This window comes from Diceros bicornis, chromosome 16 (genome assembly GCF_020826845.1).
Source record: "Diceros bicornis minor isolate mBicDic1 chromosome 16, mDicBic1.mat.cur, whole genome shotgun sequence".
Lineage (NCBI taxonomy): Eukaryota > Metazoa > Chordata > Mammalia > Perissodactyla > Rhinocerotidae > Diceros > Diceros bicornis.
The window spans coordinates 45,792,131-45,818,361 of NC_080755.1; the positions used below are offsets into that span (position 1 = coordinate 45,792,131).

At 36.7% G+C, this 26,231-nt stretch overlaps 1 long non-coding RNA gene across 1 annotated transcript in view; it reads left to right on the forward strand.

Moving 5' to 3' along the window:
* The first annotated feature begins 212 nt into the window (after positions 1-212).
* Positions 213-26,231, forward strand: part of LOC131415168 (uncharacterized) — a 48,227-nt gene continuing 22,208 nt past the window's right edge. Inside the window, exon 1 of the long non-coding RNA XR_009222346.1 lies at positions 213-257. This is a non-coding gene — a long non-coding RNA (uncharacterized LOC131415168). The remainder of the gene's footprint in view (positions 258-26,231) is intronic.

Genomic DNA, 26,231 nt, shown 5'->3' on the forward strand with positions numbered 1-26,231 from the left:
ATAGAGATTTAAGAAAATACTCTTTGTATTTTATGTTATCAAAACCATTGATGTTATCAAAACCATTACTCAAAATTACTCAAAATCATTACTCAAAACCATTATTGAAATGGAATTGGAAATGCCAATTCAGAATAATTTGATATATTGTTCTCTTGATTTTTTTTTTTTTGCATTTACTTCAGATTTCTAATACACCTGGTGTAAAGTTCCAGTTAAGATATGTTATCCAATGTTTTGACTTCAGAAGACCCTCCGTAAGTGAATTTATATTTATTCATTACACAGCACTTTGTCCATTTGAAAGATATGGGCATAGTCATGTGGGAGGTGTATTTCTTGAGGCTATAGACAATGTTGCCCATGTAATTGAAATCCTTTGTGATATAGCACAATTTCAGCTCTAGAAAGTATGCCCATTGGAATTCTGAGTTAGGAAAAGCTTTAAAGAGGAGAGAGTAACAGAGAGTAGGCATCAATTTATTTGGATTGAAAGAGAAAAAAGAATTCATTGCAGGAGGCAAAGGGGAGAGCTGAGTCTGATCAATCTAGTGTAAGAGTTGCTTACTACAAAATTCAACTGACAATTGCAACCAACTCTTAGAACTGAAGAAGCACTCAAGAGTCATTAAACAGGACTGTAGCAAGAGTTAGAAGACTCTTCACATTGTCATCAATGTCATTAACTATCACATGGCTATGCCTACCTTCTGGGTCTTTCCTAAACGGTTAAACAAGTAGATTAATCGAAGAAAATGTAAAATTTTACTTGGCAAATCACAACATTACTCATAACTGGAGCAAGAGATAAGACTATTTTTCATCAGAGCAGACTCTTTTTTTTTTTTTTCCTGCAGGGAAGGATTCGCCCTGAGCTAACATCTGTTGCCAACCTTCCTCTTTTTTTTTTTTCTCCCTAAAGCCCCAAGGTGTGGTTGTATATCCTAGTTGTAAGTCCTCCTATTTCTTCTATGTGAACCACCACCACAGGATGGCAACTGGCAGATAGTGGTGTGGTTCTGCAACTGGGAAATGAACCTAGGGTGCCAAAGAGGTGAGACCGCTAAACTTTAACCACTAGACCAACAGGGCTGGATCCAGACTCTCTTTTAACATAAGTCCAAGTGGAAAAATGAGTAATATTCACAGCTAACATCATACTCAGTGGTGAAAGACTGAAATCTTTTCCTCTAAGATCAGGAACAAGACAGGGATGCCTGCTTTTGCCATTTCTATTTAACATAGTACTGGAAGTTATAGCCAGAGTAACTAGGCAAGAAAAAAAATAAAAGACATCCAAATTAGAAAGGAAAATAGTCTCTGGTTGCAGACAATGTGATCTTATATGTAGAAAGCCCTAAAGATTGAATTTTAAAAAACTGTTAGAGGGGCCAGCCCAGTGGCTTAGTGGTTAAGTTTGGTGTGCTTTCCTTTGGTGGCCCAGGTTCAGTTCCCGGACGTGATTCTACACCACTCATCAGTGGCCATGCTGTGGCGGCAACCCACATACAAAATAGAGGAAGATTGGCAACAGATGCTAGCTCAGGGCGAATCTTCCTCACAAAAAAAAAAAAAAAAAAACCTGTTAGAAATAAACAAATTCAGAAAAGTTGCAGGATATAAAATCAAAATGCAAAAATCAGTTGCATTTAAATACAGTAACAATGAACAATCTGAAAAAGAAGTTGAAAAAACAATTCCATTTATAATAACATTAAAAAATAAAATATTTATGAATAAACTTAACCAAAGAAGTGAAAGACTTGTACACTGGAAACTTCACAACATTGCTAAAAGAAATTGAATAAGACACAAATAATGGAAAAGCATCCTGTGTTGATAGATTGAAAGATGTAATATTGTTAAGATGTCAATACTAACCAAAATGATCTACAGATTTAATGCAATCCCTATCAAAATCCCAATAGCATTTTTTGCAGACATAGAAAAATCCATCCTAAAATTAACATGGAATATCAAGGGACCCCAAATAGCCAAAGCAATTTTTACAAAGAAGAATAAAGTTGGATAATTCATATTTCCTGATTTCAAAATTCATTACAGTAATCAAAACAGTAGAGTACACAGACATATAAACCAATGGAATCAGAGAGGCCAAAGACAAATATTCGCATATATGGTAAAATTATTTTTGACAAGGATGCCAAAACCATTCAATGGGAAAAGCATAGTCTCTTCAACAAATGGTGCTGGGAAAACTGGATATCCACAAGCAAAAGAATGAAGTTGGATCCTCACCTTACACCATATAAAAAATTAACTCAAAATGGATCGAAGACCTGAACATAAGACTTAAACTATAAAACTCTTCATTATAGGGAAAAGCTTCATTATGATGGATTTGGCAATGATTTCTTGGATATGACACCAAAAACACAGACAACAAAAGTAAAAATAGCTAAATTGAACTACCTCAAAATTAAAAACTTCTGTGAATCAAAGACGCAATCAACAGAGTGAAAAAGTAACCTATGGAATGGAAAAAAATATTTGCAAATCATATATATGTGTTAAAGGGATAATACTCAGAATACAGAAAGAACTCCTACAACTCAACAACACATAACTCCAAAAAATAATGCAATTTTTTAAATGGGCAAAGGACTTGAACAGACATTTCTCCAAAGAAGATACACAAATGGCCAACAAGCATATGAAAAGATGCTCAACATCACTAATCGTTAGGGAAATGCAAATCAAAATCACAATGAGATATTACCTCACACCCATCAGAATGGCTACTATTTAACAAAAAAAGCAAAGGCAAAATAACAAGCGTTGACGAGGTTGTGGAGTAACTGGAACCCTTGTGTACTGTTGGTGGGAATGTAAAATGCTGCAGCTCCTATGGAAAACAATATGGCGGTTACTCAAAAAATTAAACATAGAATTACCATATGATCCAGCAATTCTATTTCTGGATATATATTCAAAATAATGGAAAGCAGGATCCCAAAGAGATATTTGTACACGCATGTTCAGAGCAGCATTATTCTTAACAGCCAAGAGGTAGAAGCAACCCAAGTATCTATCAATGGATGAAAGGATAAACAAATATGGTATATACATACAATGGAATATTATTCAGCCTTAAAAAGGAAGTAAATTCTGACACATGCTCCAACATGGAGGAACTTGGAGGACATTATGCTGAGTGAAATAAATAAGTCACAAAAAAACAAACACTGTATGATTCCACGTATGTGAGGTATCTAGAGTAGTCAAATTTATAGAAACAAACTAGAATGGTGGTTGATTGGGGATGGGGGAGAGGGAAATGAAGAGTTTTTTAATGGATATAGAATTTCAGTTTTGCAAGATGAAAAAATTCTGGAGATTATTTGTACATGCAATGTGAATTTACTTAACACTATGGAACTGTGCACTTAAAAATGGTTAAGATGGCAAATTTTATGTTATGTGTATTTTATCACAACTAAAATTTTTTTTAAAAACGTATAGTAGTAGAGTTTCAAAAAACTTTAAGAGCCCAGTCCAAGGGCTTCTTTGTGCCACATTGATTCTCAATTCCTTCAAAGACTTGCCTAACTCTCCATTTGGTCAAAGTGAATACATCTGATGAATCCCAGCCCACAATAATCTTTCCCGTTTTAGTATTATTCATTTTGAATTATTCATATTATTCATTTTGAGTAATGTCCATCCCAGATCCAATGCTCTCTATCAAAGTTTTTCCACTTCACCTTCAGATACTTTCATGCCCTAAGAGTGCCCCTGTACCAATCTATAAAACCATATATTTCCAAGGAGACAAGATTAAGGAAGGGGTTTTTACTAATCTCACCAAAAAGTTAAAAAACAACAATAATAATAAAACACTTTTTATTTAAAAATTCCAATTAAACGAAGAACCATTTGGCAATTATTCAACTCTTAAGAAAACTTCAACTTCCCAACACTGTATTTTTCAAGGCATACCCCAAGCCCCATAGTCTCTATGAAACTGCCTGACTATTTCCTTCTTCTCTTTAAAACTGTATTGCTATTTTTAATGTTGGGATTGTAAGCCCTACAAAATTATGTGTTCTTTTGGGTTACAAACATTTCCTTAAAAAATCATTCTATCTCCACCACACCCACAAGCATTTCACAAAGTGTCTTACATATAGATACTGCTCGATTTATGAAGTCAGTTCCCAGCCAGTTTTCCCTCGCCCATTTGCCATGAGAACTATTTCAACTCTCTCAGATCCCTCTTCAAATTTCACTTGCTTAATGAAGCCATTCCAAGAAGGCAGTGAATTGGACTTCAGGGACATAACAACGAAAATTGAAGGAAGCTGCCGACCACGTCACTTTAGTATAAATCATTTATCCCCCAGTGGGTACTTTTTACCTTGCAATTTCTCAGTCTTATCTTGATTGTCAGCTCATGAAGCTCAAATTATGTCTCTATATGCATTTCTTCATCTGGAGCTGGAAAATTGATATCAGTTTTCATACAGTTACTTTTACTCACTGTGAAGATTTCCCCATACTCTTACTTCTCTGGACATCTTGTGCTTGTGCATTCAATATTATCTGGTAGGACTGGATATGGACAATGTGAAGAATGGGGGAGGAGGGAATCAACTGAGTTTTAGCTTTAGGTTTATTAACTCTGTAATTATGAGCAAGTCATTTATTGATTTTAGGTCTCAATTTCTCCATTTATTGAAAATAGTAATAACAAAGTGATCTCTAAGTTCACTTCTCCATTTCTTATAGTATATCCAAGTTGCCATTACAGAGAGCCAAAAATATGTTGATTTAAATAAGATAGAAGTTTATATCTCTTTCACAGTCCAAAGGTAGCCAATCCAAGGCGAATGTGATGGTCCTGCCATCCTCAACAGATGCTTTCTATCCTGAGTCTAAGGTGTCTTCTCAAGCTACCATCATTAGGTCTGTATCCCAGCCAGATGGAAGGAGGAAAGGTCAAGAGCAGTGCATATCCATTCATTTTATGATCACGATCTGGAAGAAGCTCTTTGGCTCATATCCCATTGGTCAGAATTTGATCACATGGACATGAAAAGGAAGATGGGAAATGTAGTCTTTTTCCAGGGTGCCCAGACAAAACTTAGATGCTCATGGCACTGTAAGTAGCATGCGCATCACCATATTTGCATCAGTTTACCTTCCCGCCCAAGTCCCACAGGGGCAATGTCAATGGGCCCAGATGGATGCCTGCACACCGTATTGGTTGCATTACAGGATACTTTGAATTTAGGGAAGACAAATCTTTTATAATGACAGTAAAACATGCCTGCCTCTTGCTCTGTAGAAAGGCACATTCTCTATCTTCCAAGGCTGTTCACTATAGAAACACCCTTAAAAAGATAGTTCAGAACAAAGGAGTTATTGCCTCACTCATACAATGTACAGAAATGCAAGAGACCCATAGAGCATTGTCTCCATCCTCCTTATTTCATTTTCAAAAACCACTATTTTCTTACAATCGACTTTGTGCAAATTAATCCTATAGGATTTCAACTCAAAGAACATGTCTAGGTCTAGGCTTCCAACTGTGATATTTTTAAATAGAGTTTGGACTTCTCGTGCATTTTTTTCTTTTAAATTTTCTTTTCAGTATCTTCCTAATTAATGTCCTTATTTTATAACAATTTCCTATTTATAATTTAAATCTTCATTTAATTTTTTTCATTGTTGTTTCAAGTGATAAATGCATATGGTTTAAGAAGCAAAAGAACAGAAGGGCTTATAAAGTAAACCAAAAATTCTCTTCTCTATACCTCCTCACGTACAGAATCTTGGTCCCCAGAGGCAAGCACTTTTAACTGTTTACTTTTTGCTATCCTGGAGTTCACCTCCAAATACTTAACTAGCACATTTATATCACTGTTTCTTGGCTACTGGCATCCGGCAAGGATAGATGAGGATTTTGCTCACTCACACCACTCCTGCCCTCCTCGACTCTTTCTTTCTATACATGGTTTTATCACCGTAGTTTCTCCTCTGAAGATCTCTGCAAAAACAATGACAAAAGTAGTTAAAACTTTATTTCTTGGCCCATAAATTATAAACAATGCATCTTGGCTCCTCACTTTGTAAGATGAGAGGCCACTAACGTTCTCACTCTTCTCTCCTCCTCTCCTCCCTCCTTCCCTCTCTCATCTTTGTCGATTGTATCTATACTTTTAATAATAGCAGAGTTGATACATTTACAATTTGTTCTATAATCTTAGGACAGTTCTCCATGATTTTTCTAGACATTGATTCTAAAAGATGGAAACTGGTAAATGATGTTTAATTTACTGTGGCCATGTCAATAATGAGCTGTGTAATAAGCTATGACTCCATTTCCTTTTCCAGTGTCATGCTATCTCCACTTACAGTAGACTGTACCTAGAATCAGTTCAATTGGATTCTCCTTTTTTTTTTACAGTTTATAAATTTCCTTTAGCATCTTCTCAAATATTTCTAGATTCCTAATCATATTATCTATCCTTGCACTTTTCTTTTCTTTCTTTCTCTTCCAGAGGCATTCCTCTTGGAATCTTCCTTCTCTTTCCATAATGTGGATAGGTGCCTTTCTAGGCCCGACATACAGACTTCCATTGGCTACCCTCTGCTTTGGATCCTTTGTTTCCTGCATCCTGTATCTTTTTTTTTTTTTTTTAGTTTACTCTCTTGATTTCCTGGACCATATGCTCAAGAACTTTCTATGAAAGTGTACCTGAGCACCTTGGTGGGTCTGAAATATTTTCATTCTACCGTCACCTTTGATTTATTGGCTATTATTATAGAGTGCTGTTGGTAAGAAATATAATCTCCCTTCTTTGTAGGCAACTTTTATTTTAAGCTTTCCATGACCCACTTGTTGGGGCGTCCTCCTTATCTTTGGTGTTTTAAAATTTCAGTTGTGTCTCTAGGTGTCTCTTTACACTTTCATTGTGCTTAATGCTGCCTGAGCCTTTTCAATCTGAACACTTGTATTCTTTTTCAATTCTGGGAAATTTTCTTCTAATTTCTTCTGTTGCACAAATTTTCTGTATCCTAGTCTGGCTCTATCTCCTCTAAATTTAAGACTCAATTCTGCCCCTCATTCTTTTCTATTTGCAACCTCTCCCCAGATAATTTCCATCATCTCCTGTGACCTAAAATTCACCCATATCCTGATGAGTGCTCCAGGGGACAAAGATCCCCAGGCCCTTCTTGCTCCTAAGAGCAAGCAGTCCAGGTAGGCTCTGGCACGTGGGACAGCCCTTGACCACAGACACAGGAGCCGGCTGCTGGGAGAGAAAGAGCACAAAATGATCCAGGAGTCCAAGGGCACAGGGGAGCACTGACACAGTCTGCTGCAAATGGCTCCCTGGTGGCAAAGAGAATACAACTCCAACTCTCTTGTAAGGGCCTCCATGTCCAAACACAATTGTCCATCCCTGCCTCTCCCACCTCATCTCCTACCTCTCTTTCTCCACTCTCCCTCACTACACATCAGTCCTGAGAACCTTTCTGATCCTCCAGAGCAACACGTTTTTACCTCACAACTTTAGACTTGATATTCCCCGTGCGAGAGTATAAGAATGACATCTTGAAGCATACTCAGAAACAATATAATATAGAATCAGTCTCCCATGGAAAAAACACTCATGAAAGACCTCCAGCCAAAACGAAAATAAACCAGACCAACATCAACAAACCTCCAAGAAAAGGAGAAACTCAACAATGAGAAAATAGTGATATGTGAACCACTAAATACTAAATTCCAAATGATTTGAACAAAACCTGAGATTTAAGAACAAGGTTAGGTTGCATAAATAAAGCAGGGAGAAGTGAAATAAAATAAAGCTAAATGTTATATCTTATTTGGGGAGTGTTGTGTAAAAACTGTAAAATTGTCCCTAAACCTTAAAATGTGTTTTTTTTAAATAAGCGTAGAAGGATAGGAAGAGATGTAAAACTTCCAATTAGAGAGATAAAGGAAAAAAGCAAACCAGATTATTCCACCTGGAGAATGAAAAAATGAAAACAAGAATAAGAAAAAAATATTAAAAAGCTGCCAAATTAATTCTATATGAATTATAAATTTAATTGCAAAAAAAATTTTCTAAAAGAAAATATAAATAATTGTATTGTAAAACATTAGGCAAGGGAAAGGCCACACACATTACCAACACCAGAAACTGTAATAGAAATGATTAATAGGTTTAACAGCACTAAAAAACAAAACAAAACTTCTGTTAATTGGAAAACACAATTGACAGGGTCAATAGAAGAACCACATAAATAGTAGAAAAAAATGGTTTCCAATATTTAAATACTTCCTATACATAAAAAAACCTAAAAAGAAAATAAGGTAAAAAAAAAAAAAACATGAGCAGGTAATTCCCTGATAGCACTTTTTAGATATCATATAAACAAAGATTTTTAAGTAATAACAGTATATATGTGAAAACGTTGTGAAGTAGGTGCTCACATAATACTGGTGAGCAGGTAAACTGGTACAATTTTTTGGAAAGTAGTTTAGAAATGTGTATCAAATCTAAAACTTATTGTATCCTTCAACCCAGAAATTCTGCTTTAAGGAATTTATCCTACAGAAGTACTTATACAAGTTTACCAAGGTATTTACCTAAGAATGTTTGTGTAGACTTATTTACCATAAAGAATTGGAAATAATCTAAACAACTTAAAACCATTTCATTAAGAGAGTGTCTTAAAATTACAGTAGAGTCATAAATGAAATAATTTGTAGCCACTAAAAAGAATGAGATAAATCATATATACAAACATAGAAAGATGTCAATAACATACTAAGTTGTAAAGCAGATTTTTAATATATACTACATGTATGAACTTCAAAAACATTATGCTAAGTTTTAAAGGTAGCTGTAAAAAAAAAAAAACATACATTGTATTATTCCATTTATATGAAATGTTCAGGGAAAGCAAATCTATAGAGACAGACACAGACCAATGACTGCCTGGGACTGGGGTGAAAACAGAGGTTATCCACAAATGGGCATGAGGAATCTCTGAAGTGATGGAAAAATTCTGAAACTGGATTGTGGTGATGGTGGTACAGTTAACTCTGTCAGCGTACTAAAAACCACTGAACTCACTTTGTGAATTTTATGGTATGTAAATTATACCTCAGAAAAGCTGTTTTAGAAAAAAGCAAAATACTGATCAGTATAGTAATGGCATGTTCATTTGCAGGTACATTTACATTTCCACAAAGAAAGCTCTGCTTTAGGACATTTCTATATTGTTTGAATATTTTTCAATAACAAATATTACTTTTACATTCATAAAAATTCATAAAGACAAATATAAATATTAACTTTGAAAGCTCTTGGATTAGATATGGTATGGTCCCCACACCCAGCCTCCAAAAAAGCAAAACTTGATTTCATATATTGTCTGCCAGACATGGCAATTTGATATATTTTGCAAAAGTGGAGTAAATAAAGATGACCATTTATGCCATTTATAATGGCAACATCACAGAACGAGATGTAATAAAGGTAATAACTAACACTTACTGAACACTGCTATAAATGCTTTAAATGAATTCACCTGTTTAATCCACATAACCACTTAATGTCGTGTCACAATGCAACCACTAGGCACTTGGCAAAGACCACAGAGTTGGTAAAGGCAGATTAGAGATTTAAACCCAGGAGGTCAGAATTCAGTGCCTGGGTTCTAAAAATCACACCAGACTGCCCATACCTAAGCAGTGGTCATATTATACAAACAAATTGTTACACATTTGCTTCAATAAAACATTTCTTAAATTTTGATTTTGGTAGTAAGCTGTTAAATTTGTTTTTTTTTTTTTTTTTTTTACTATTTCCAATTACCTATTCAAGTCAATGGAATGTACAAGGTAGGTACTCAAGGCTTTTGTTTACACAATTCTAAAGAACTAACACAGGAAATAGCACAGAGTGGGATTTATAAAATATTTGTTGAATTATATTAAATGCTTTCAACAACATTTCTCTCCACAAATCCAAATTGGCTTATAGTTTTGAAAATAACCTTTAAAAACAACAAAAACGTTTAATGAATAAACCAAAGCCCTTCCCATTTCTTTCAAGGTTTAAGAAATTAGGAAGCCCGATTCAGTAGGGATCACCCACCGAAAGAACATGGCAGCCCATCACATTTCAATTATTTCTACATCTTCACTGTCAAGTAATTAATAAGCCAAGCTCCCAGAGACAGCAATCATATATCAAATAGATGTGACATGCTCTCCTACACCTCCCAGAGAAACAGGTAATGCAGCATGTTGCATTGAAAATAGAATATTAAAACCCATTTAGATTCTTACATCACTAGATGAGGAAAATATATCTGGCCACTAATGCTTGGCTATGATTTCCTTAAAATGATGCTGATCCTGCTAAGTCCCATATTTCTGCAGTTAAAGGTTACACATGTTCACACCACAAAATGAGCCTTAGAAGCTCAAAGATTCCAATGGTCTTAGAATTTGAAAATAATGGCCTCTTTTCTCATTTAGTGACCCATAAAGCCCAAATAAAGGCAAATCTCAGTATATACTAGTGTGGAAGGCTTCCACCCTTGCCTTGGGTTCTTGATATTATCCTTCCACCTTTTTTCATCAAGTTGAAAAAAAAAAAAAAACCGTTCCCTGAAACAGCTGGGTTCACAACTCAATCTAAAAATCCTCATTTAAACGTAGCCTCATTCATTAATTTTGAAATTAAGTTATATCGGCTCTTGCCATCTCAATGTTAAAGTCCTAAAATATACATGAAAAAGTTATTATCGTATTCTTCTGCAGTGTTTAAAAATTAATCATGGTGAAAGCCCAATCTTCAACTGGCCACGTCATATAATTAGAGTCAGTGAATTGCATGGATTTTAGGAAGTTCAGGTATCTTTACTAATTTCAACCCCCTTTGAATTTTTAACCAATGTTCATATTTTGTCAATATCGTCATATTAAAACTCTTTACATTATAAAGCTAATTTTATGGACCAATATCTCATTGCGGGTCATACCCTACCTTAGATAATATTTTCATGTTAAGCGTTAAGATAAAGAGTCTCTTCTAGCTGAATTCTCATTGAGAAATTGAGTTTTGTTTAAAACATCAGTTTCAATCTCTGGAACACTGAGGTGAGCTTCTGTATTGTGTGTCTTTAGTTTAGTTTTTATATTGTTTTTCTGATTTTAATTTTGATGAGAATCATTGTTTTAGGTCATCTTCTGTTAAACAATTAAGGAATACTTGGCTTATATCTAAAATACACACTAAATTATCTATATACCTACTGACTTCCAGGGAAGTGTCAAGAAAATCAGTTTTGTCGTGCAAATGGGGTGAGTTCTCCTGGAGTTTACAGCAGTCATCTTACAAGTGATCTAATGGTCACACTACCATGGGATCAGGGCTGTAATAAAATCAGGCTCTGTAATTTTCATTTTCTCCTCCTGACAGTTAGGGGAGATATCTTATTTTGTATCTAGCACAGTTTCTGACACATTTTGAGCAATTGATGAGAAAGAGGAAGGAAAGAAGGGTGGAAGTGAGACCGAGTTAGCATGAGAGACTCCATGTCTAAAAGCCCCCCCGACCCCTCCCAACCCCATCTTATTCTCACAATATGCTTTGGAGAAATGCCTAGAACTGTACATAGGCAAACTAAACAGTAACTAGTCAATAACCAGTAGAGAGAATGACTTGTTAGCAGAAGATTTAGGCCCTCTGCCCAAACTGTTCCTTCTCTCCCTGATAAGAAAATAATGTTTTCTTAGATTCCTCAGGAGTGTCCCATTCAGCAGATCCAAAACTTTTGTCTACAGAGAGGTGTCCAACAGTCTGCAATCATCCAACACCTGGCACTCCTGACCTCCTCCCCAACCCGGTTTGCCTTATATAAGTCGTTTCCAAATCACTTCCCCTTTAAGATGGTTTTTTTGGGGACAACAGTCCACCATCTTCCAATCAGCTAGCTTATCTCTTAAATAGAGTTTTCTCTCTCCACCACCTTGCCTCTTGATGGATTGGCTTTTGTCTCACAGCAAGCAGATTGAGCCATTGCTCCGTATCAAAGGAAGGAAGGAAGGAAGGAAGGAAGGAAGGAAGGAAGGAAGGAAGGAAGGAAGGAAGGAAGGAAGGAAGGAAGGAGGGAAGGAGGGAGGGAAAGAGGGAGGGAGGGAGGGAGGGAGGGAGGAAGGAAGGAAGAAAGGAAGGAAGGAAGGAAGGAAGGACGGAAGGAAGGAAAGGATAGTATGTAAAAGTGCTTTGAAAACTGTAAATGCCATACATATATAACAGTTCAATCCTTAATTTTTTGAAGACTCTCCATACTGTTTTCCATAGTGGCTGGACCAGTTTGCACTCCCACTAGCAGTGTCTGAGAGTTCCCTTCTCTCCACATACTCTCCAGCACTTGTTGTTTCCTGTCTTGTTAATTATAGCCATTCTGACGGGAGTGAGGTGATTCCTCAAAATATTAAGGATAGAACTACCATATGATCCAGCTATTCCACTGCTGGGTATTTATCCAAAGAGCATGAAAACACCAATGCGTAAAGATACATGCAACCCTGTGTTCACTGCAGCGTTATTCACAATAGCCAAGACTTGGAAGCAACCTAAGTGCCCATCAAGGGACGAGTGGATGAAGAAGGTGTGGTATATATATACAATGGAATACTACTCAGCCATAAGAAACGATGAAATCCAGCCATTTGTGACAACATGGATGGACATTGAGGGTATTATGCAAAGTGAAATAAGTCAGAGGGAGAAGGTCAAATACCATATGATCTCACTCATTAAGTAGTAGATAAAAACAACAACAAACAAACACATAGAGACAGAGATTGGATTGGTCGTTACCAGAGGGGAAGGAGGGAGGGAAGGGGGGGCGAAAGGGATAATTAGGCACATGTGTGTGGTGATGGATTGTAATTAGTATCTGGGTCGTGAACATGATGTATTCTATGCAGAAATAGAAGTATAATGATGTACATCTGAAATTTATACAATGTTATAAACCAATGTTACCACAATTAAAAAAAAAAGTTTAATATTATCATTGTTTTCACTAGCATCCAGGAAAGTGGCTGATCTTATTATATGATTAGTTATATTTAGCATGTCCTCCTCGTGCTCATGTCTCTTGCTTTCTCAGTAGGACTGAATTAACTGTCCCCTGTTAAGGCCTGACAATTCCTACACCAAAACAAATCCATCTTCTTAAGCAAAAAGAACAATTGTTGCATACCTAGGTCTAGTTGACAGGGGAATAAAAAGCTTTTCCATTCTACCAAAAAAAAAAGTAGTCTCTGTTTTCTTTCAAATTTCACGCCTCACTCAGACTTGCAGATTCCCCCAAAGAAAGGATGAACAGGCCAATAGGCCATTGAGATAAATGTCATTAAGAAAAACTACTCTAAATAAATACCACAGCATTCTTTGTGTTCATACAGATTTATATTGTTTTTTTTATCCTTCTTCACTTTAGAAAATATCTTAAAAAACAAGACTGTTCTGTGAAAATCTGTCAAGACGTGTTAGGTTTTTTTTCTAGTTAGGATTGTCCAGTTTTATTAAAAATAGTAACAAAATAATAACACTGCTGCCATGTACAAAGAAGTTCAATACAAGGACTTGCAAGCAAAGCACATATCCTAATAAAATGTGTGTGTGTGTGTGTGTGTGTGTGTGTGTGAGAGAGAGAGAGAGAGAGAGAAAGAGGGAGAAAGAGAGAGAGAGAGAGAGAGAGAGAGAAGTATCCCACACTGGCTAGATAATATCAGAAATATTACATTGAATTCCAGTTGTAATATTTTAAGAGCAATGATCAAAACTGGGATATTTACAGGGACGAGTGTGATAAATCCATGAATGTTGTTACATGAAGACAATTGAGTGAAATAGGTTTATTGAACCTGGATCCTAGAGAATCCTAGGGGAAAGAGGAGTGTCTATTTTCTTCAAATATTTGAAGAATTTTGCCAATGAATAAGAAAGAGGCATGTTTTTCATGACACTTGACAAAACTAGGACCCATGTACTCAACATACAAACCTAAGTATCATGTGGATATTCAGTTACCAACCACTTGGGGGTGAAATTCAAGAGTTTGGTTTGGGAAATGTAATTTTGCGATGCCTAGTTGACATCCAAGTGGAGCTATCAAGTAGATATTTGAGGTTCTGAAAAGAAGGCAGAGCTTGAGGCATAACTTTAGGTAATATTTGAAATCTTAGGTTTGGATGAATTCACCTAGGAAATAAGTTTAATTAATAAAAGTGATCCAAGGACTAAACTCTTGGCTGTTCTAACATTTAGATGTCTGGAAGATAAGGATCAAGAAAATGTGAGAGAGACGTGTCTTAGTTTGTGTTTCCCCTGAAGCAGGTATTTGAGTATAAGTAGTTTATTTGGGAGGTGACCCCAGAAAACACTGGTAGCAGAATCAGAACAAGAGACAGGGAAGTGAAGGCAGCTAATACAGGATGCATTGTCAAGCAAGTTTTTCATTGTGCAGAACTGGAGAACCCTGTACCCCAATGTAGAACACCTACCTCAAAGTTATCCCTCCAAAAAGAAAGAAACTAGGGTATTTAGATGTCAACTGCCATCAGCCTTTAGTTGGGAGCTGCTCCCAGGAGGCATTAATTATTTGATACTTTGAACCTCCCGTGTTTGTGGGCCAAGTGGGTTCCAGCAGCCAGAGAAATCTCAAATGTTGACAGTTGAAAATGGGCTAGAGCACTCCGAACTGATAGAGTATAGGCAGGCAGTATGGGCAGAGCAGCAGCCTCCATCACAGGAGGGAATGGTCAGAAATACGGGGAAAGACAAAGGGCACCTTTCTGGAAGCCAGGTGAATTAGGAGTTAATAATGCAAAATGGACCCCTGTGTTAAGTCTGATATTAGGGGCATGCCCTCTAATTATCCTTTCAACATCAATATTCTGTTCTATTAACCAGTAGAAAGATAAGTCATTGGCATTGAGTCCCCAAAGTAACATTCTCCTTCCTCCACCTTTAGGATGAGTTCTGTACAATAGGAGATAGGTGGCTGATAGAGACGCATTGAACGATACGTTAATTAAAGGAGGGGTATCAACTGCATTAACGTTTATAGCCTTCATGGCAAAAAGAAAACTTTGCTTTTAGAGGGCGTCATGGAGAGCTATTGTTTGTGAAAAAGATATTAGCTGAGCAATCACCAAAAATGTTTACCACTGACTGAATTATACATTTTATAAAACCATGAGAATACCCTGATTGGTTTCTATATCCAGCTTCAATTTCATTGGAATTTAATGACTTCCCAAATAAAATTCTCCAATTTGAAGTCCCAAAGTCCCATAAACTATGTTCCCTGACTCATGTTTCTTTTTGAAATATTTTCTTCACTATTTGAAAAATAATTGTGAGTATTCTTTTTAATTCTTAAGTGTGTACAAAACTACTGGAAGAAAAGACTTATCTGTAGGAAAGTAAGTAAATAACTGAGATTCGTTCTTCAGCTCACCTTCAATTAAAAAGGTAAACTTTTGTGACTTTACCACCAGGAAAAAGCAGACAGCCAGGAAATTTGCTGTGTAAATAATGGCCTTTGGCATGACTAGCAGCAAACTCATCCTAAAGCACTCTTTTATAAGCAACTCATAAAAAGATATTCAGCACCTGCTCCCTGCTATTTTGTGCATAAAGGACACTACTTCAAAATAACTGTATACTGTCTGAGAAGGTGTTAAGTGAAACTTGGATTTGGACACTTAGTTTGAAAATATTTGTCAAGAAAAATCATCATGGCTGATGTTCTGTGGGATTAACAGTGCCTCCTTAGTTGTTTGCCTTTAAGAACCATTTAAAAGACCAAGGAGAGAAAGAAAATTGAAAAGTAAATTAAATGTCACAAGTGAAGTGCTGTCACCTCAGATTTAATAATGCCATTATTGAAAGTTAAATACCAGGTAATTATGAATATGAAGATGGGTGAGAAATCGACCACATAATTACAGAAACAGATAACCACCATTCTCAGAGCTAAGAAAAATTTACATTCACCTACAGAACTTTCTAAATGACTAGTACCATATACACAGCCTATCCTTACCAGCCCATCAGATCTAGATAGAAGTTACTTGAGTCATGAGAATGGGATTTGGATTATTTTTACTCAAGTGCAATCTATTTGATTTTTTCTTATGCTTTGTTTGATTTTAGTCCTTTAAAGTGGATGTAATGCAGTGTGGGGGTGGTATATATGCCTAGTTATCTGACAAAATGGTTCCCTCCGCAGGCAAATACTTTCTGATTATATGATGTTGAACATGTATAATAATTCCATCACAGTTTTCATAAGAATAATTCAAGAATGCACAGTACACAGACTCATCCCTCAACTTCACTCTTCCATCCCTATTCTAACATACATCACCGGAATGATGACATTCAGGACCATATTTCATCAGCACATATCTTTCTCCTGATGTATTGTGTTTCATACCACCGCTTTTAAAGCGACACAGAATTCCTAGTGAGTGAAAACTCATAAATAATATTACAATTAAAAATAAAAGATTACTTAGAAGGTAGCAAGCATATTTAGATGTGACTTTTAAATGGCAAATGCATGGCATTTTTCAAATCTCAGAAACATCTATCATGTGAGCCATGAGGGACCTGGGGAGATGATGATTTTTCATACTTTTTAAATTTTCTTGGTCCTTTCTCGGTTAAATACACATTCAGAGAGACAAACTTACATCTGGATTTTAGGGGTATTGAGGATGGCCATGGAAGTCTGCTCGACCTTTATCTTTTGAGATCGTAAATACATCTCTTGGGTTATTAACTTTCTCAAGGTGTCAAAAATAGTATATGTATTGATTTTCTTTTTTATTGTCCATTCCCATGCCTCTGTCTTCCTCCATCTCTCCTGGTCAGCCAGGACAAGGACAAATTGAAGTGTAAGAATGGGTCAGGGTGAAGCGAGGAGCAGAAGTTGTCTCTCAGGCCAATCCTAATCACCATATTGCAAACCCAACTGAAGATGCCAAGCTAATACAGGATGACCATTTAAAAAGCTACAAGTACATTTTGCTAGGGACTAGCAGACCAGGGACTACCTAACCCATGAAAACCAACCCAGAACCAAAGCAGCAACTAGTTCGTTTGTTCAATTATTTAACAGATACATTTTATACATTTCTTTATTACAAAAAATGGTCCATTTACGGACTTTAAAAAATCATAGGGCATGAAAAGAAAAACAATAAAAAATGAGTCTTCATCTCATCCTAAATCTCCAATTCCACTCCTCAGATATAATTGCTTTTAAGTTTCCTGTGTATTTGTTGGATCACTACTGTTAAAACTGAAATGTCATGCAAGCCACATAACGCAATGTTAGTTGCTTTAGTAGCAGATTAAAAAATTGGGAGAAACAGGTGAAATTAACTTCAATAACGTATTTTATTTAACCCAGTATATGCAAACTGTTATCATTTCAACATGTAATCAGTATAATAACATATTAATGAGGTATTTTACATTTTTTTTTAACTAAGTCTTCTAAATCCAGTGAGTATTTTATAGTACAGCATATCTTAGTTCAGACTAGCCACATTTCAAGGACTTAGTAGATGTGGTTATTGGCTACTGTAGTACATAGTACAGTTCTCTTCTTGATTTTTATACATATGGGAACAAATTCTACACATTGTTCTGTACCCTGCTTTTTTCAATTATTATCAAGATTTCGGTATCAGCAAATGAAGACATGACTCAGTTTTTAACATTGCATTTTGGATGCTTTCCACCTTTTACTCTAATTATTCTTAAAAATACACCATTTCTCACAGATGTGAGTACACAGATTTGTGTGCATTTCTTGAACTATGAGTAGATACATTTAAAATTTTGATTTTTGGTACCAATTACCTTCCAAAAATGGAAGAATTATATTCCACTCTTTATATTCAAGTTTTTTAATCTCAGCCAATTGGATACTCTAAAATATGGTATTTTGTATCTCCCTCATGTCCAATGAAATGAGCATCTTTGCAGATGTTTATAAGCCATGTATATTTTGTGAACTGCCTGCTCATGTACTTACTCCCTGTATTCACTGAATCATTGTTCTTTTTAATTGATTCTCAAGCACTTATTTTATTAGTAAGAAAATTTTTATTTTCTCTGTCAAATATGTTGTAAACATTTCCTCTAGTTTCTGTTAGGTCTTTTGATATTGTATGTAGTATTATTTTGCTGAAAAATATTTTTAATTTTTATTTAGTTATCAACATTTTCCTAAATTATTTTTATCTGTTTTGCCTATTCCAAGATTAAGGAAAAAATCACTGTGTTTTCTTGTAGTACATTCCTTGGTGTATTTTTATTATTATCTTTTGGACTTTAGGGGCATAGAATTGGATTAACCATAATCCATCCTTCATGATACACTCTTATTCCCCTGTATGGATAACTTTTATTTAGTTTATTATTTAGTTATTTCTAATAATGTAAAAATCATCACAACCAAAAACCAATGTTAAAATATTCACAATGAGTGACAATTTACCATATGGCTCCCCCAACATCCCATCCTCCTGGCTCCCTAACTCCACTGGAAATAACCACTATTCTGAATTCGGCATTCATTATTCCCTTGCCTATAATTTCCTTTTCAGGTTATTTACTGTAAATATTTATTGCATTTATATTTGTAACTAAACATCATGTGTGTGTGTGTGTGTATGATTTTAGCTATTTTAAACTTTGTAAAAAAAGATGTCATGTATGTCAGGAGTTCCTTTTTAAATTAAGTTATATAGTTAAGATTCAACAAACATTATATTGCTAACATAAATCTCTCTCGTTGTCTATCACTATAGTTCATTAATATACTGTGATATTCCACTGTGGGCACATCCACAATATATTCATCCATATTCTGATGGGTGGCATTTGATTTATTTCCATATTTTTACTACTGTAAACAGGGCTGCTATAAAATGCTTTAAAATGTCTCCTCTTGTACATATGCAAGATTGTCTCTTGGAGATCTATCCAGAAATAGAATTGCTGTATCATAGGGTTTATGAAAGTACAAATTTAGGAGAAAATGCCAACTTTTCACAAAATGGTTTCACAAATTTACACTCCCATTAGCAATGTGGCTTTGAGTCCACCATTTCTTCAACTTTGGCATTGTCAGACTATTTTTTTTTACCAGTGAAATGGGTTCTATATGATATCTTAAGATAGTCCATAATTTTATCAGCCATTTAAATATTCTCTTTTGTAAATTGGCTGTTCAAGTTATTTTGCCCATTTCTTCTTTGCAGTTGTTTGGAAGACTTCAGAGAAAAGGAACAACATATGCAAATATCCTGAGACAGGAAGGAGTTTGGAGTATCTGAGAGACAGAGAGAAGGACAGTGTGACTTTTAATAGAAAAGTGATATAAATTGAGTATAAACTTTTAAAGAAATTTTTAAAAATGGGAAGTGAGAGTATGAAATGTATTTAAAAAATCACCCCGGCTTCTATGCGGAGAATTGCTGGGAAAAGGATGCTGATACCTGAACACCAGCTAGGAAGCTATTGGAGTGGTACATGTGATAATAAAGAATATCTCTCGTTTACAGTGGGGGTACTGGAGATAAACAGAAGGTGGATCTGAGATCATTTGGACGTAGTATCTCACTATTCTCCATGCCTTACCTTCTATACTCCAGCCGTAATAAACTACTCAGTGTTGCCCAACAGAACATGCTGGTTCACACATGCCACCATGACTACACTGCTCCAGGGTCACTTTCTACCACAGTAAAATAATGATCATCATCTTTTATGCCCCCGCTATGTCCCACGGGTGTTTTTATAATAGTACCTACTCCAGATAGATATGCAAATGTTTATATGTATTTCTCCCCCTTTTTATCTGTAAGTTTCTTAAAGCTGGGTCTGTGTTTCTTACATTTTATTACTTCTCCCAGTTCTGGCAACATACCTGGCATATACCATGAGCAGTGACTTATAGTTTGCTTACAATATTAATCTCCTTGTTTTTCCTGTCTAATAAAATGAAACTCTTAAAAGAACCCCGCAAGGGCCGGCCCAGTGGCGTAGTGGTTAAGTTCACGTGCTCCGCTTTGGCGGCCCGGGGTTTGCTGGTTCAGATCTTGGGCGCAGACCTATGCACCGCTCATCAAGTCATGCTGTGGCAGGTGCCCCACAAACAAAGTAGAGGAAGATTGGCACAGATGTTAGCTCAGGACCAATCTTCCTCACCAAATGAAAAAAACAAAGAACCCCATAAAATTCCTTCTCTAAGTATCATAGGTCATGGAGATATAGAGAACCTTCTCATACTTCCTGCTATGTCTTCTCCTGCTATATATTTCCCTGGAATGGGGTTTGGAAGTATATATTTCAAAGGGCATCATGTCAATATTAATCTCTGATGCAATGGATGATGCTGGATGGAGGAGTAATCCTGAGATCTTCTCTCCAACCTCAATAACACTCTACAAAAGCCAGAACCCAGCACCAGAGAATCCCAAAGGACTTTGATGCCACTTTGCCTAGAAGGAAGGCCCATAGAGGAGTGAAGTAAGCCCTGACTCCGGTTCTTTGCTCTTAAAGTCAGTTGCCCCACCCTTACACCAGACACCATCCTTCCTAAAAGTGAACCACAACACCCTCCAGTGTCTGTGGCAATCACCTAAGACTACTCTTTTACCTTCCTTATTCCCCAGCCCAGACCCTCTCCTCCTCTGGCCTTTACACTTAGTTTGTGTAGTGAGTTTCCCATGTTCAAACCTCGACCTTCCTTAACAAACTGAGACTTGATTTTGCCCTGAGTTCTTCATGATCTCAGCTGTCTTGGGCTGAACCTCTCACTTTAACTTCATTCTTATAAAACCGAAATCCTAATATTAGACACCCTTAGATTTAGCATTGGCAAAATTTATCTTCTTCTAAAGACCCCATCCTCATGACAATATGATCCAGAGAGATATTCAAGATAGACTGAGATTGGACAGAAAGGATATAGGAAATCCAGCTATAGTACTCAGTACCTGCTCTCCTCTCAGAGCTCATGAAATAAAGGTGGATCATCTAACTTATTATCCCTCCATCTGACCAAGAGTAGTTTGGATCTGTCTTTTTTTCTCTAGAATGTAACTAAATTGGAATAATACAGAACTCACTTAGTGGGTGTTTTTCTCTTACTGTAAAGGAAAAGCTAACAAGAGGTTAACTATAAATATTTGACTGCTCAAAATGTTATGAATGTGTGATTATAGGTATTTCCCTTCCCCCATGGACATAACTTGAAACAGAGTCAAGAGGATTGATGAGCCTGTAGCGATGATGAGGGGACCGAGCTGAAACTGTCGCTGCGAATGTCATTAAGGAGATTAAGTGCACGTGAATGCAATTCCGCCAGCAGCAGAGATGTTCTCCCGTGTAATTCACCACCAGATCAGGCAGCTTGGCCGTCATTATCCCAAGACAACAACAACAATCATTATGGAAGTGGCAGATTCTGAGGACATCATCCCTACAGAACAAAACTGAAGAAGAGAGAAGACCACAGGTAAGACCTAGCCAACAAGAATACTTTAAAGATATACTGATAACTTTTCAAACCTCTTTTTGTGGTTTTCAAATAACTGAGATACGTAAGGTATTATCTTTACTTGGAATATGAAAAGCACACGGCCCAGAAAGGCTAAATGTAACAGAGCTGAAAAATCCTGAACAAGAAATCAAAATATTTGAAACTGAGATTTCAGAAATGCTGAACTGAAGCTACTTCAAGATGACTTTGCCATAGACAGATGAGAAAAGGAACGCAGACCCTTTGCCAAGGATATCTCCATAAACGTATCCAGCATACTTTCCTCTTTCCAAGAAGAGTTTGTAATTTTCTTTTGATGGAGGTAGTTTCCTTCTAAGATATGATGTTGTAGATGTGTCTTACTTGCTCTGGACAGCTCGGAGGAAGTGTTTACAGCTGCACTGTCCAATATGGTAGTCACTAGTCATATATGGCTATTGAACACTTGAAACGTGGCTAGACCAAATTGAAATGTGCTGTAAGTGTAAAGTGCACACTGGACTTCAGACTGACTATGAGAAATAGAATGTAAAACATCTCATTAATAATGCTTCCTATTTATTACATGTTGAAACATTGATATATTGAACATATCAGGTCAAACAAAATGTATTATTATGATTAATTTTACCTGTTTATGTCTTTTTAATGTGGTTACTAGTAAATTTAAGATTACATACATGGCTCACATTTCTATTGGACAGAATTGCTCTATAGGATTCTTGAGGTGGGTGGAGCTACAATGTTAGTCTAACTCAAGAAGGAATTATAAAGGAATTATAAAGATACAATTATTGATCTGGTCTGCACAACCAGATAAAAGCTGAGGGATAGAATTGGTTGCGTAGTGTTACTCCCACTGTGATCTACAGGATGAAACCAGCCTTCAAACTGTCACTGGTCTGTGACAAGTACAGAAATTGAGAGTGCATCTTTAGAAACTTTTATATAATTTGACAGAGTAATTCTACATCTGTTGAATTTAATATCACTTTTTTTAAAAATGGGCTTCTGTTTTGTATGTCTTTGTGTTCTTTTATTTCATTTTTATTAATTTCTTTTTGTAAATAATGTTACAAAATTATTAGTCTGAGATATTGGAAATATAATTTTCACCACAGACAGTTTGAAAAGACTGAGATGTGCAATTTTGGTGATCCTAGTTTTTATATCCATAGAAACAGAGATTTGTGGATTTCATATATATTTACTGAAAGCCAGTGTTTAATGGAGAATAAAAGTATTCCATTTTCTTTTACCTATGTAAAGGGTAAATCTATATAAATCTCTTTAAATGTATGGCCAGTTTACATATAAAACAAAAGAATGGGCTAGCCTCTTAATTCTACAGAAATGTTCCACGTTCTGCAAAATGTAGAAATTGGAAAAATCTATATCTAGCCAGCTTCAAAATTACATAATTTGGGAAAGTCCAAGTTTAGATGAGGAGCTGGATAGCAGTCTCCAGTACAGTGCGTGCCAATCTGGCCCCTCAGTACCTTGAATCATGTTAAACTGGATGTGTGACACATCCAATTTTTTTCCTGGAAATGTGAAGGAAAAAAATAATAAATGCCATTTGATAATAATGAGAAGAAAGGACACGAGAGTCAAGTGTAATCTAGTTTGGCGGTTCATTAGCAAATAACTGTCCACTCTGGCAAAGTATGAAAACAAAAAAATCCTACTTAGAAGAGTTGAAGATTTCTCCACCTCCCTCTGAAAAGAAGGAACATGTTCACGTTCGACTCTGACATGTCAACTAGAATCCCTGCCTAAAGGCACCAGAGAGTCAGGCGATGCTCACTGCCCCAATTTGGCAGCAGCACAGAGACACCTCTTGAATATCACCAGAGCGCTTTAATTCTTGATTTCATAAGATGCTCCCAGATGCAGAGTCCAAGATAAAGACACAAACACAAAAGACAATTGAGAATATTTTAAGATAAGATTTTTTTTCCTCATGTTGAACATCTCAGATTTAGCAGTTCACACAGCTTGCTTCCTACAAATTCTAGAAAAAAAACACAAATAGCTCCTTGATAATTTCTTCTTTCTCAGGTATTTTGAAGGCCCTATATATTAGGTATAATAACCCTTAATCTGCTTTTCCTCCATTCCATTGAATTTAATTTGCTGAAGGATGTAAGACAATTCGGGGTCTAGAGACAGTTGGGAAAAATAGGGAAGGGTATTAAAAAAAATGAGAGCAGTGTACTCTAGATGTCAGCACTTGGAGGACAGGCACTCTGTGCTGCTCACAGCACTGAGAACAACGCTTGGCAATTATGAAACAATAAATATTGTGCCTGACTGCAGGTGGACAAACATTAATTAAGCAAACACTATACGCCAGCACTAACTGAGCACTTTATTCTTCCACATAATCCTGTAAAGTAGGGGTTTTGTGAAAAGGAGATTGAAACTAAGAGAAGTTAGATGACAAATTCAGGTCACTCCCCTCCCCTCCCCATTTACACACTCTCCCACCATAGGAAAGAGCTCAGATGCGCTCACTGTGCCATCTACTATTTAGTAAGTATTCTCTCATGAGCTCCCTTCTTGCTCCACCTGGAGGTGAGTGGGTAAAGCTCTGCTCTGAAAATTAAAGGAGGTCTCAGGTTGCCCCACACAATTTTCTTTGACTTTGATTTTGGATTTGCTTCTATGAACATAGCACCACAAGTCGACGTGGGAAAAACTCACTCCGCGGGGCTGGTCCAGTGGCATAGCGGTTAAGTTCGTGCGCTCCTCTTCGGCGGCCCGGGGTTCGCAGGTCCAGATCCCAGGTGCGCACTGACGCACTGCTTGTCAAGCCACGCTGTGGCGGCATTCCATACAAAGTAGAGGAAGATGGGCACGGATGTTAGCCCAGGGCCAACCTTCCTCAACAAAAAAGAGGAGGATTGGCATCGGATCTTAGCTCAGGGCTAATCTTCCTCACAAAAAAATAAAATATAATAAAATAAAAAACTCACTCCATGTGCATTTGAGGTTCTTTCTTGTCACCAGATATCCAAGTTGCTCATTTACCTGATTTGTTTTCCCATTATTTACTTGCTGGACAGAGAATGAACCTGGTCATTCACCAGAGACTAGCTTAGTGTTGATTCCCCAAAAGAACACATAGACTTTTCTTCCCCCTAAAATATGAGGAAATGCTCCACATATGACTGACTTGATGCATATGCAAATTAAGCTGCCATCTGCAAGGAGAGTCCTTCCTTCTACAACATAACGTTTCTACCTCTTCGTTGAAATCTAAGTCCCTTACAAAGAACAGAAAGGAGAGTTCTTCCCAAAGGAGACTTTTCTTCTGCAATTAGAGGAAGGCAGTGTGCTCCAAGGCTGTAAACACGAACTTTGCATCAGGCCAACTTAAGTCCATCACAGCTTTGCCAATTAATTATTGTGTGACTTTAAGCAAAACCATCATCAGAGTTTAATCAGGAAAACCAAAAGCCCTTCTAAGCACTTCAGACAGGAAGGAATTAGATTTAAAAATTACTGAAAGGACTAGAGTAGTAGAAAAAGACGAGGAGGGAAGGTGGTGATATCCAGCGCTCAGAACTGTAGGAAGCCCCACACCATTGCTGGATCCCACTCTCCTCTGCACTCCCACAGCTGCTGCTGGAGCCCCCAAGCCAGCTTCCATCAGGAGGCCCCCTCCACCACACCCCTGCTGCAGATACCCAAACTTCTCACTGCTATCACTAAAACTTTTGTAGAAATCTGCTCTAGTGTATTGCCCCTGCTACTGCAAAGCCAGAAGAATAGCTTTCTACTTTCCTTCTGCTTCTAATCCCAACTGAGAGCCTCCTGTTGATAGAACCTAAACGAAAACAGGCTGGCAAGTGAATCTAAGAAATGTAGTTTCTAGGATTCGAGCTTCTGACATAGAGGGGAGATCAACACAAAATATCCATTACAACAAATTACATAATCTGTCTGAGCCACAGCGTTCTCTTCCATAAAATAAAAACAATGGCCTTACGCTACTCATTTTTATAAGTGCTAACTATATGTTGGGCTACTATATGCTGGGTATTAATCTAGGAACTGTGGATATGCAGTTTTTTTTAAAGTACAATCTCTGCTTTCATAAGATTACATGAACATATATTTAAACAGAAAATTATAATGACAGTTTAATGCCAACTCTATGCGCAAGGTCATATAATATCACACCAAAAAATAGGGGGAGGGTATCTAACTCATTCTGGGAGGAATGGAAAGAGTTTCTAAAGGAAATGATACCTACTTGAGTCTTCAGCTATGAGTAGATTTAGCCAGGCAATTGGCAGCGGAAGATTGGGGGTGGAGAGAATTCACCATTTCAGAAAGAAATAAGAGCAAGTACAAGAAAGCAGATGTACAGACAGCACATACAGTAGAGAATAATATGACCAGTTCTAAATTGCTGGAGAATAAAACTCAAGGAAAGAAATGAGAAAAGAGAAGCAGAAACCAGATCAGCAAAGGCCTACCATGTCCCATTGGAACGTTTAGACGTCAACCTAATGGAAGAGTAGAGATACCTAAGAGTTTGAAGTCCAGCTGTGGTGTGGTCAAATTTGCGTTATGTCTAGTGGTTA